The sequence below is a fragment of the Amblyomma mixtum genome, chromosome 3, assembly GCF_055824585.1.
Source record: "Amblyomma mixtum isolate Tamu chromosome 3, ASM5582458v1, whole genome shotgun sequence".
In the NCBI taxonomy this organism is placed as follows: Eukaryota; Metazoa; Arthropoda; class Arachnida; order Ixodida; family Ixodidae; genus Amblyomma; species Amblyomma mixtum.
The window spans coordinates 315,839,003-315,849,695 of NC_143014.1; the positions used below are offsets into that span (position 1 = coordinate 315,839,003).

General features: G+C 49.6%; 1 long non-coding RNA gene across 1 annotated transcript in view; it reads right to left on the reverse strand.

The window, feature by feature from the left end:
- LOC149355693 (uncharacterized) overlaps positions 1-10,693 on the reverse strand; it is a 58,658-nt gene that overhangs the window by 1,611 nt on the left and 46,354 nt on the right. The window lies entirely within an intron of this gene.

Consider the following 10,693-nt stretch of genomic DNA (forward strand, 5'->3'; position numbering starts at 1 on the left):
GGGATGGCGTGTATATGTGTGTGTGCGCGCGTGTCTGTGTGTGTGTTTGTGAGCGGGTATGCGTCTCCGTCAATGTGCGTACGCGTTGCTAATGTGTGTGCGCGACGAATTGTGTGTGCGTGCATGTGTGTGTGCGGGCGTGCCTGTGTGTTTGTGTGTGTGCGCACGTGTGTGTTCGTGCGGGTGCCTGAGTGGGTGTGTGCGGGAAGCCGTGTATGTAGGTGTGTGCGCGCGTGCTTGTGTGTGTTTATGTGCGTGCGAGTGAGTGTGAATGAGTGTGTCTGTGTGCGTGCGTGCGCATGCAAAAGTGTGTGTGTACGCGCGTGCGCGCGCGCATGTGTGAATATGTGTGTGTGCGCGCGCATGCCTGAGTGTGCGTGTGTGTGTGTATGAATGCCTTTTTGTGCGTTTTTGTGTGTATCGTCGCACACCTGAGTGTGTGCGGGTGCGTGCGTGTGTGTGTGTGTGTGAATATGTGTGTATTCGCGTTCCTCTGTGTGTTCGTGTGCGTGCGCGAGTCTCACAATTTTCATGTGTGTGCGCGTGTGCGTGCATGTGCGTGCCTATGTGCGTTTGTGTGTGTGTGTGCGTGCGCGTACCTGCGTGCGTTTTTCTGTGTGTGTGCGCCCGTGCCTGCGTGAGCGCACCTCTGTGTTTTCTGTGCGTGTAAGTGCGCCCTTCCATGGGTGTTTGTGCGTGTGTAAGTGTGTGCGTGTGTGCATGCGCATGTCTGAACGTGTTTTTGAGAGTGCGTGTACGTGTGCGTGCCTGAGTGTGTGTGTGTGTATGTGCGCTCGTGCATGTGAATATCTGAGTCAGTGTGTGTGTGTGCGTGCCTGAGTGTATTTGTGCGTGCGTGAGCGTGTGCGTTTCTGTGTGAATGTGTGTGTGCGCGGGCCTGAGTGCGTGTATGTTCCCGTGTGTGTGTACGAATGTATGTGTTTGTGTGTGTGTGTGTGTGTGTGTGCACATTGATGTGTGTATACGCACGCGTGCCTGTGTCCATGCGTGCGTAAGTGCGCGTGCGTGTGTGTGTGCGCGTACATGAGTGCGCTTGTGTCTGTGTGTGTGCGTAATCGTACCTGTATGTGTTTCTCTGTGCGCGCCCATGCGTGCGTGTCTCTCTCTGTGTGTTAATGTGCGTGTATATGCAGGCGCGTGTGTGTGTGCGTGGGCGTGCCAGTGTGCTTTTGTTAGTGTGTGCGCGCCCGTTCGTGTGCGCGTGCGCGTGCGTGCCTGTGTGCGTCTGTGAGTGTATGTTTGTGTGCGCGTACCTGTGTGTGTCTCGCTACCTGAGGGCGCTTCTTCTGCGTGCGTGGGCTTGACTACGCGCGTTTGTGTGGGCTTCTTTGTGTGTGTGTGTTGTGTGCATGCCTGTGTGCGTTGTGGGTGTGTGTGTGTGCGAACGTACCTGTGTGTGTTTCTGTATCTGTGTGCGTGTGCGTGTGTGCGCGTGTGCGCGTGGGTGTGCCTCTGTGCGTGTATGTGTGCGTGTGCGTGCCCATGCATTTCTGCCTGTCTGCACCCCCGTGCGTACGACTGTGTGTGCATGCCCATGCGTGCCTATGTGCTTGTGGTGTGCGTGTGTGTGCGTGCCCTGTGTGTGGTCCTGTGTGTATGCCCGACCATGGGGTCGTGCGCGTACCTGTCTGTTTTTCTGTGTGCGCGCGCGCCCATCCGTGCGTGCGTGCTTGCGGGCGTGTGTGTGTGCTGGTGTGCGGGGGGGGGCAAGCGGTATCAAGGAAGGCTTAAGTGTGAGTGACTGGGTAGATGGGTGCGTACGCTCGCGTCTGCGAGACAAGGAGTTGAAAGATGCTGGCCTTCAAACTTTTGGCGCCCTTTTCTTCGCGCCTCGGGACGAGTGACCTTGGCGAGTGAAGCTGCGCAGGCCATTTGCAGCGTCTATCTATTCTTCAGCGCGCGCGAACGCAAGCGAAAGGAGAGACCTACGTTCGACAGCTTTAAAGTCGCTGCTTATTTGGCGCGTGCATGCGCCGATATGGCGGATCGCTGAAGCTTCCGTTCTTTTTGGCTGGGCATGCTTCATATGTCAACACGTTTACGCGTGCGCTTTGCACCTTAGAGCAGCGCATGTGCACTTGCTCCTGCCGGCGTAATTCTCTTTTATTGGGATCTTCCTTTTTCTTATTCGCCCCTACGTGACAACACATCGCAGGTTAAGCCAACAAGGGAAGGAATGTTTTTGGTGACGTAGCGGGCAATTACTGCGGAGGCGAATAGCGGCTGCGTCATGTTTTAGATTGGAAAGTGTTCCTCTCGTCTCAGCTTTTTGTTTGCATTTTCTTTCTTATGTGATGCAAGCAGCCTTTGTGGAATATGGCCTTGCTACCTAAGTGTTGGTCGACGATATTGATCTTTCAGGAGGAGAGATAAGGAACTACACGGGCACTTATCTGGTCTTCACCCGTGTTACTCATTGCAAAGGTCATGCGTCCTGTCACGGCGTGATGGCGGCCTCCAGATGTTGAGATTGAGAAACTGCTGGCTTCTCCATTTCTCATGTCGCAAACAATGCTCCGGCATATCTCGGGACCACCTACCACTGATCCAGGCCTTCGTGTAGTATGACATCAGCGCCTGCTCATCCACGACCGCGCTGTTAAGTGCACGACCGTCGGATACTGGAGGAAACATTGCATATCACCGCGCCACTTCGCCCGTGGTTCATGGTAGTGTTTGTATCGAATGCCTGATGCGGGCGTGTCGGCGGCAGACAGTCTTCCTTTCCATTGGACACAGTTAGTCTTCCTCATACGAGTCCTACCGATACAGCCGTTGTTTTTAATTTGAGTAGCGTGTTACCATTCGTTATACGAGGCTTAACTGTGGTAGGGAAATGTGAAGGATCCGGTGTCCCACCCATTTTGGAACATACTAGGTGCAAGCATTCAGTACCGCAGCGCACGCGCAGAGAACTCGGAGGCTCCAGCGCGCATTGCAAACGCCCGGAGCTCGTGCACTGTGGTGGGATGCTCTTTTCCGCTGTCGTGTCGTCGGCTTGATGCAAACCTGTAGGGCCGCTAACGGTTGCCGAGTGCACAAAAGGTGCTACAGTGTCGTACTGAGTTTAATGGGGGACATGGAGCACAATGGCACGAGGCTTTCATTTTTTTTACAGGGCCATAGGAGGTCCTCTTTTGACTCCGTCGACTTTTCTTCGGCGGCGGAAGACACTTTCATTGCTGGAAAATTCGGACCTAACGTTTCCTTTCGTCGGTATCACGGTTTAAGCTCACGATAGGGGTGAAGACATCGAACCAGCTTGGGGCATTGCTTCTCTTATTGTTACACTTTGGCTGTTGTTCTCGCTTTCCTTGTGCGATAAAAGTGCACTCGCGTTTCTAGTACATTTGCATTCGTGCGTAACCCCTCATTTTCTGTTGCGCTCAATGAAAGGTAAAAGGACCCGCATGGGATATACAGCGCAAGGCGGATTTCGATGCCTGGCGGATAGATTTTCCATCGTGGGAGGGTGACGTCACCAGATGCCCCTTTCCCAACATTTCACTTCAGAAGAGCCGAGCGCCAGGCCGGGGGAAATGTATCCATTGAAAAAAACGGTGCGACTGTGCAGTTTTCAGCAGTCTGGGGACGGAAGTGCACTTTACAATTGGTAGAGAGGTGCTGGAAGTGGTAAAGGAGTGTGTCTACTTACAGCGGGTAGTGACCGCAGATGCGCATCACAGGACAGAAGTAACTAAAAGAATAAGAATAGGGTGTAGAACATTCGGCAGGCTCTCTATGAAGATGAATGGAAGTTTGCCAATATCCCTCAAGAGAAAAGTACATAGCAGCTGTGTCTTACCGGTACTCCTCTACGGTGGAGAAACGTGGAGAATTACGAAAAGCGCTCAAGTTCAGTTAAGGAGTACGCAGCGTGTTGTGGAAAGGAATATGATTGACCTCTCTAACGTTAAGAGACAGGAAGGGGGCAGAGTGCGACAAGGAACTAACGCAGATTAATGGCGACCGAGTTGAAATCCAGAGGACGAAACCGTCTTGCCAAGGACATGCAATCCAAAGACAACAAAAACGGCCTTCAGGCGTCCGTGGACATGCCTGCGCTTGCGTCATGGTGATACTCTGAAAACGTCTCTTGCAACGGCTGTCAACGCCTTCATGAGACAAAAAAGAGCAAGAAATTTTACAGATAAACCCTTTCATTTGTTTTCTGCAGAAAAAAGGAACGCCTTGCAGCAGTGTCTCGAGGTTCCTGCAGTGCCTGTTTTAAAGGTGTGCAAAAAAAAAAGAAACAAAATTGTGAATACTGTCTGCCCAGTGTTCGGATAACAGCAGAGAAGTTCGTTAACCGCTTTCGCATGCACCAAGCAGAACCGCTGTTCGCTGACCGGAGGTCGCCACGGCGTCTAGCTGTTTCAGTACGGAAGTCTGCGTCCACCACTCGTGTAGCGTGTGAGTGTACGCCAAATTATCCTCTCGGGGTCTTTCCCCTCTAGCTAAATGTAAAACGCCGTGCTGGGCGAATAATCTGGCTGGCTGTTAACTGCCATCGCCGGTGTCTGCAGCGGCACTCATTTGTCACTGTTATGGGGTGATGAGTTGCGTAAGTTACATTTCAGTATATATGTCTCGAAAATATAAAGGTGCAAAAGGAGTACTGGAAGGTGTCGTCGAAAGAGACGTTTTTTACAGTGACTGAAATTTGGGAAACGTGCGCAGGTGGCCAGACCAGATTAGGAATTTTGTATGAATAGGGTGCATAACGTTAACTGAGGGATATGGGAGAGTTGCCTGTTCTGCAGTGGATGTACTTGGGTTGAAAATGATGACGCATCCACTCAATGTCTGGGGCGAACTCGGAGGCTGCAAAAGGACCCTCATCGTGACACCTTCTATGCCACTGCAGAATGAAAACGCAAGACGACGCCTGCGATGAAATGAGGGAACAAATCAGAGGGTGCAGGACCTACCTAACCTATTTGAAAACGAAGCGTGGCGCGAAGTTTGAAAAGTTATGCCAACGCATTTCTCCCATGCGGGCGGTGCAGTGATCTCTCTTGTTTTCAAATACATCGTACTTGGTATTTAAAAAAAACGGCTTTTTACGCTGGAACGAAGGGATGTGTACAGTTATCGAGGAAACATATCGAATATGACCCGTTTGTATAATCCTGAGGGATATCTACACTGAATTTTAAACATAATTTATATTCATGTTTTCAGCATGAGCATCTTCTGTCTTATTGAAGTCGATTTACTTACTCTCATTATACTTTCTCTCATCTTAATCAACCATTTTGGATGTTCAAATTTGGCTCCGTGGTTGCTTTGCCATCCACTTACAATATGCCCATCCAGCCTATCCAACCGTCCAGTGGTTTTTGCTGATAATTAATTAATGTCAAAGAAACTTTTTTCTTCGATTAACTATCACTGATCAAATACATTTTAAACTTTGTTTTGACCCCTTTGCCTATTTTTGGACTATTTTGCGTCCACAGCTGTTTTCCCGTCCACTCTCGACGTCCGCGCTATTTCGATCTTTCTTCCACATTTTGGCTCTAATTAATTGACTGATCATCCTATCGACGTAATTCATCCTCTTTCGATCACAACCACTCGTTTGATGCTTCCTCTTCTGAGAATGTCACAACTGCCGCGGACACGTTTTGCGGACTTGTTTTGGGGACACGACCCCACTGACATCACCTAGAAATGCTTTCGCATTAAAAAACTTGGACATGGCCTTTAATCCATTTTCTCGGGTGGGCCCAATTCCAAAATGTTGGCAGCCCTCAGATTTTCAAATCTGGCGGTGCCTTTATTCAGTCTACTGTTCGAATGACGTCACAACCGTCTCAATCGCATTCATAGGTAGGGAGTCCTCATACCACTACTGGCGCAAGTGGTGCAGTCTTTATGCGATGCCTCACTGCACGGCAGGTGAGTGCTTCGAACAGATCAACCTGAGGGACTGGAGATACTCAGGTTACTCTTCCCAAGAGCCCGTAAGACTCATGCAATGCTTCACGGTGAGAATTTCGCAATTTCATTAAATTTATTTCAACTAACTTCTCTTAAGCGTCCCAAGGTGGGCACGCTGCTCAGAACCCGTTATACAGGGAGTGCCGGCTAACTTCAGGCAAGAGTTAAAAGATAAAATATCTCAGGTAGGCCAGGGAAACCACTTACATGCACCTACCAACCGGCTTGTGCATCATTGGCAATTTTTTGGTTTGCAATTAATTAATTAGCAATTAAGATAATTTTTCTAAACGCGTAAATATTGACTTTAGACCGCAAATGTCAACAGCAAAGTTCGAAAACACCTTCAGAAACCCCCATTCTATTTATTTACGACAAAGAAAGCCTCATGTGTATCGTTTTTCCGAGCTCTAAAGTCCGCGAAACACAAAACAATCACGTGACTAGTGCATTCGCGCGCCGCGATTGTGGTGCTCTCATTTCAGGCTTGAGTGAACGAAATCAGCTGCTGGTATGGCGCGACGACCTCATTGCTCCGGCAGGCAGATATGTCGACGGTGGTTGCGGCGCAACTTGCACCGTCACGCTTGGATACTGGCTCGCGCGGCTGGCACGGTATCATTAAATAACTGTATTTAATGATACGATGCTAGAAAGTATTCACTACTGTGTGAATGAATGGCAAGAATATCAAATCACCTTGTGGTAATGCTGCAAGGCTCTCGATCACCTGCTATCGTTGATAACATATGCTTGGGAAAGAAAGAGGAAAACTAGATAGTTTCTTTTGAGAGTGGCAATCTCAATTCAAAAGGACTGTGCTAGATACGATGTCCCGCGCACTGCAGCTCAGCAGAATTTGATGACCGGGCGGAGGGCACCAGCGAGTGCTTCTCGGTGCTTTGATGAGGTGGCAGAGTTCACAGAAGGGTTCAGGAGAGTTTCAGTTGCTTCATTTTCTGAGGAGTTGGCAAGGCTGCTGACACCTTCAGTAGCGCAATGCGCATAAATTTTACAGACCTGAACTGAACCAGCACAACACCAAACACCAACAGTGGATGTGGTACACACCCAACGCATTGGCGCTGTTGCACCAATCGGACGATCTACCCGACCGAGTCGGCCCTACGTACTCAGACATTCTCAACTACTATAAGTCGTTTTGGGGCGTTAAACCCCATAAACCAACCAACCAACCAACCAACTTCCACAGCCATCGTATAAGACCGCACCCACCGCCCTCGCTACAGCAATAGAGTCGGTTCAGGACAAACAGGCCATCAGCAGCACTAGGAGTCCACGTCATGCATGCCATCTGAACCACAGGTGTACGGCGACGCGCGGCCAGAACGCGGTGGGCCACAATGGCGCTCATCCGGACTGTGCGAAAACAAGATTATCGCATATCCGGTAGAATAAAATAATAAACATTAGCGACAATGCAGGGACGAAAAAAATTGCAGCCCTCACACAAACATGAGATCGAAAGGGTATTGAGACACAATGCAAGGAAACAAACGAAAAGCGAAGTCCTTGTTTCATGGCTTCCTGAGTTGTGTCGGCTTATGTCATCAAATTGAATTAATTGAATTGACTACACCTATTCGCAGAGACTGAACGACACTCTGCTGGGCTGCTCGTCATCGTAACATAGTAGGTGACGGCATAACTCTTCGCGATGCAGCATCAGGTGCTCTTTGAGACACGGTACATAGTGACCATGTTGCTGAGAACCTGAACGGACAGATACAGGAAAGTCGGGATGCACTCGCACAAGTGGAAGCGCTGATAGCCTAACTCAGAATGGACAGGAAACACTGAACACTGAGAATGGGCCCTGCGTATTGCACGCTCATGAACCTACTTCTAGGCGTGCTAGAACTGCAGGTTTGAGAGTGTGGAGCTTCCCTTTTGGGTACTACACGCCTTTCTGAAGTTCCCTGCACTATAGAACACCACATTATTCACAAGTGCATTGCCAAGTCAAAAGTGCATTCCTAAATGCAAGGTAATCGGCCAGATATTGAAAATGGATCGTTTCACTCCTTTACTTTGCTGGACCGGCCTTTGCCAACATATTTCCAGCATTGGGCCCATTAGCTTAGCTGCTGGTGTTTCCCTCAGAGGCCGCCGCAGTTGCTCAAAGCTTACGGCGCTCAGCTGCCAGCCAGAAACATGCGGGCTCGATCCCAGCCACGGCGTTTGAATTTCGGTGGAGGAGAAATTCTAGAGAACCGCGTATTATGCGATCTTACTGCATGTTAAAAAATCCCAGGTGATTGAAATTTCCGGAGCCCTTCACTACGGCGTCCCCATGTCCGGAGTCGGTTTTGGACGTTAAACCCCTGAAGTCCTTAAACATTTCCGCGATAGGTGCATATACCAGTTTTCAGCCAACACCAGCGCTGCTGATCATGAGGTTTCGATCGTGTGTAATCCTTTCAACCTGATGCACTTGTTTTTCATTTAGTTCATCTTACCATCATTAACCACCTGTCCATCCAGACACCGCGCTTCATTATTGTCATCATTGTGTCTCTCCGAAATGTGCTTGACTGACTCTGACATGTGGCCAGAGACTCAGTAACTTTGCGCAACTTAAGAGGTGAACACTGAATCTGCTGCACAAACACAAACAACAGAATGCCATCGATAATCTACAAAATCATTTAAACAACTTCGACCCTTCTAGTGCAATAAGAGCATTTAGTTTCTCATCTCGCAAAGAAGTTCTGGCTTCTCTGTCACGATATTCTCCGACTGGTTGAGAGAGGTCACATGACATTCTGACGTCATCGCAACCTGGGCACTATGACACGTGGCACTCTACCTATTGGGTTGTGAGTTACCTACCGCTTATGGTACGAGGCTGTGAACTTAATTCGGTGCTTCCCCCTTGCTTTTCAACGTAGCTATGCGTGACCTCCCGGCAGCCCTAAGGAAAGTGGTAAATTGGTAAATCGGTTTTTGAGGAAAGGAAATGCAGCAGTATCTGTCTCACATATCTCGGTGGACACCTGAACCGCGCCGTAAGGGAATAGAGGAAGGTAGGATTGAAAGAAGAGAGAAAGAGGTGCTGTAGTAGAGGTCTGCGGAATTATTTCCACCACCTAGGGATGTTTAACGTGCACTGACATCGCACAGCACACGGGCGCCTCTTGCGTTTCGCCTCCATCGAAACGCGGCTGCCGCGGTCGGGTTCGAACCCGGGTACTCCGGCTCGGCAGACGAGTGCCTTACCACTGAGCCACGGTGGCGGGTTAAGGAAAGTGGAAAATTTGAAATTCAGCATGTACGCGGACGATTTTAATCTCTGAATCAACCAGAGGAGCGACGCGATCATAGAGGAACGCCTGCTGGCAGCAGCGGAAATTGGCGTGTACTATGCGGCCGAGAGGGGCCTCTCATGCTCTCCGCTGAAATCTGCACTCCTTATATACATTCCAAAAGCGCCCAGATGGAAGCGCGAAATAAATCTCAGCATCACAGCAGACGGACAAATGGTGCCACGGGTCGAGCATATTAGAATCGACGGATATAATGATACAACAATTAAGAAGCTAGACACTTACAGCGCACAGGTAACTGGTATATTCAGAAAAATCGCGCTCAAGGGTAAGGGCCTAAAAGAGCGTAGCCTCCTGAAACTGATGCAGGCCTAAATTATCAGCTGCATAAGCTGTGTCATTCCATATCTGAACAGTAGGACAGGTAAAAAACGCAAAATACACGCACTTATCAGGCGATTCGTAAAGCGGGCGCTGGGGCTTCCGATTGCGACCTCAACGGACAACCCTGTCGAAATGGGGGTGCATAATAAGTGGACTGAATTAGCGGAAGCAGTGCATATGGCGCAGCTAGAAAGATTGAGCTGAACTAACACGGATGGAACCCTACTTGGTTGGGTGAGGCTGCAATTAGAAAGAGGTGCGAGCGACAAAAGGGATATTCCCCTAAAATGTCGCGAAAACATACTCGCACCCCCTCTTTCCAAAAACGTGCACCCAACCTATAACAAGAAACGGACACAAAAAAGGGCTGAAGCGCTCACGAAGCGTATGGAAAATAAGAAACCTGAAAAAGTCGCCTATGCAGACGTGGCTAGTGGAAAGTCGGTGGCGGCAGCCCCCACGGTGGTCGATGGGCGTGGCGTACCGGTCGCCTCCGCATCCATTAGAAGCTGCAACATAGATACAGCTGAAAAAGTTTCAATAGCGCTCGCGTCCATTGGAACGAAAGCAAACACCATAATTTTTAGCGATAGCAAAACGGCTGTCTTGAATTTTGGCAAAGGAAGGGTCTCGAAAGAGGAAAACAAAATGTAGGCAAGTTCCGCATTGAACCGCAAAAATTACGATAATCGGGACGCCCGCACACGAATCAGTCCCAGGAAATGAGGCGGCACACGAGTTAGCCCGAGCTCTCTACTTCCGGGTAACCGTAGAGCCGCCTTTCTGTCGGGGACTGGATGAGCGCGCGCAAACCAACACTGAAATCGTCGAGCACTATAGAGTTGGAAGAAGGTCTCTGCCACCACCGGACCGAACTTTAAGGAACAGAGAGGCTGTCGCTTGGCGACGCCTGTAACCTGGGAATTTCCCAAATCCAGTCTGGTTGCTCCTCACGCGAATAAAAGATAGACCTGATAATAAATGTAAAATCTGCGTAGAAAGGGTGATGCCTCTTGAACATATAATCTGGCAATGTCCTAACTCCCGACATCCCG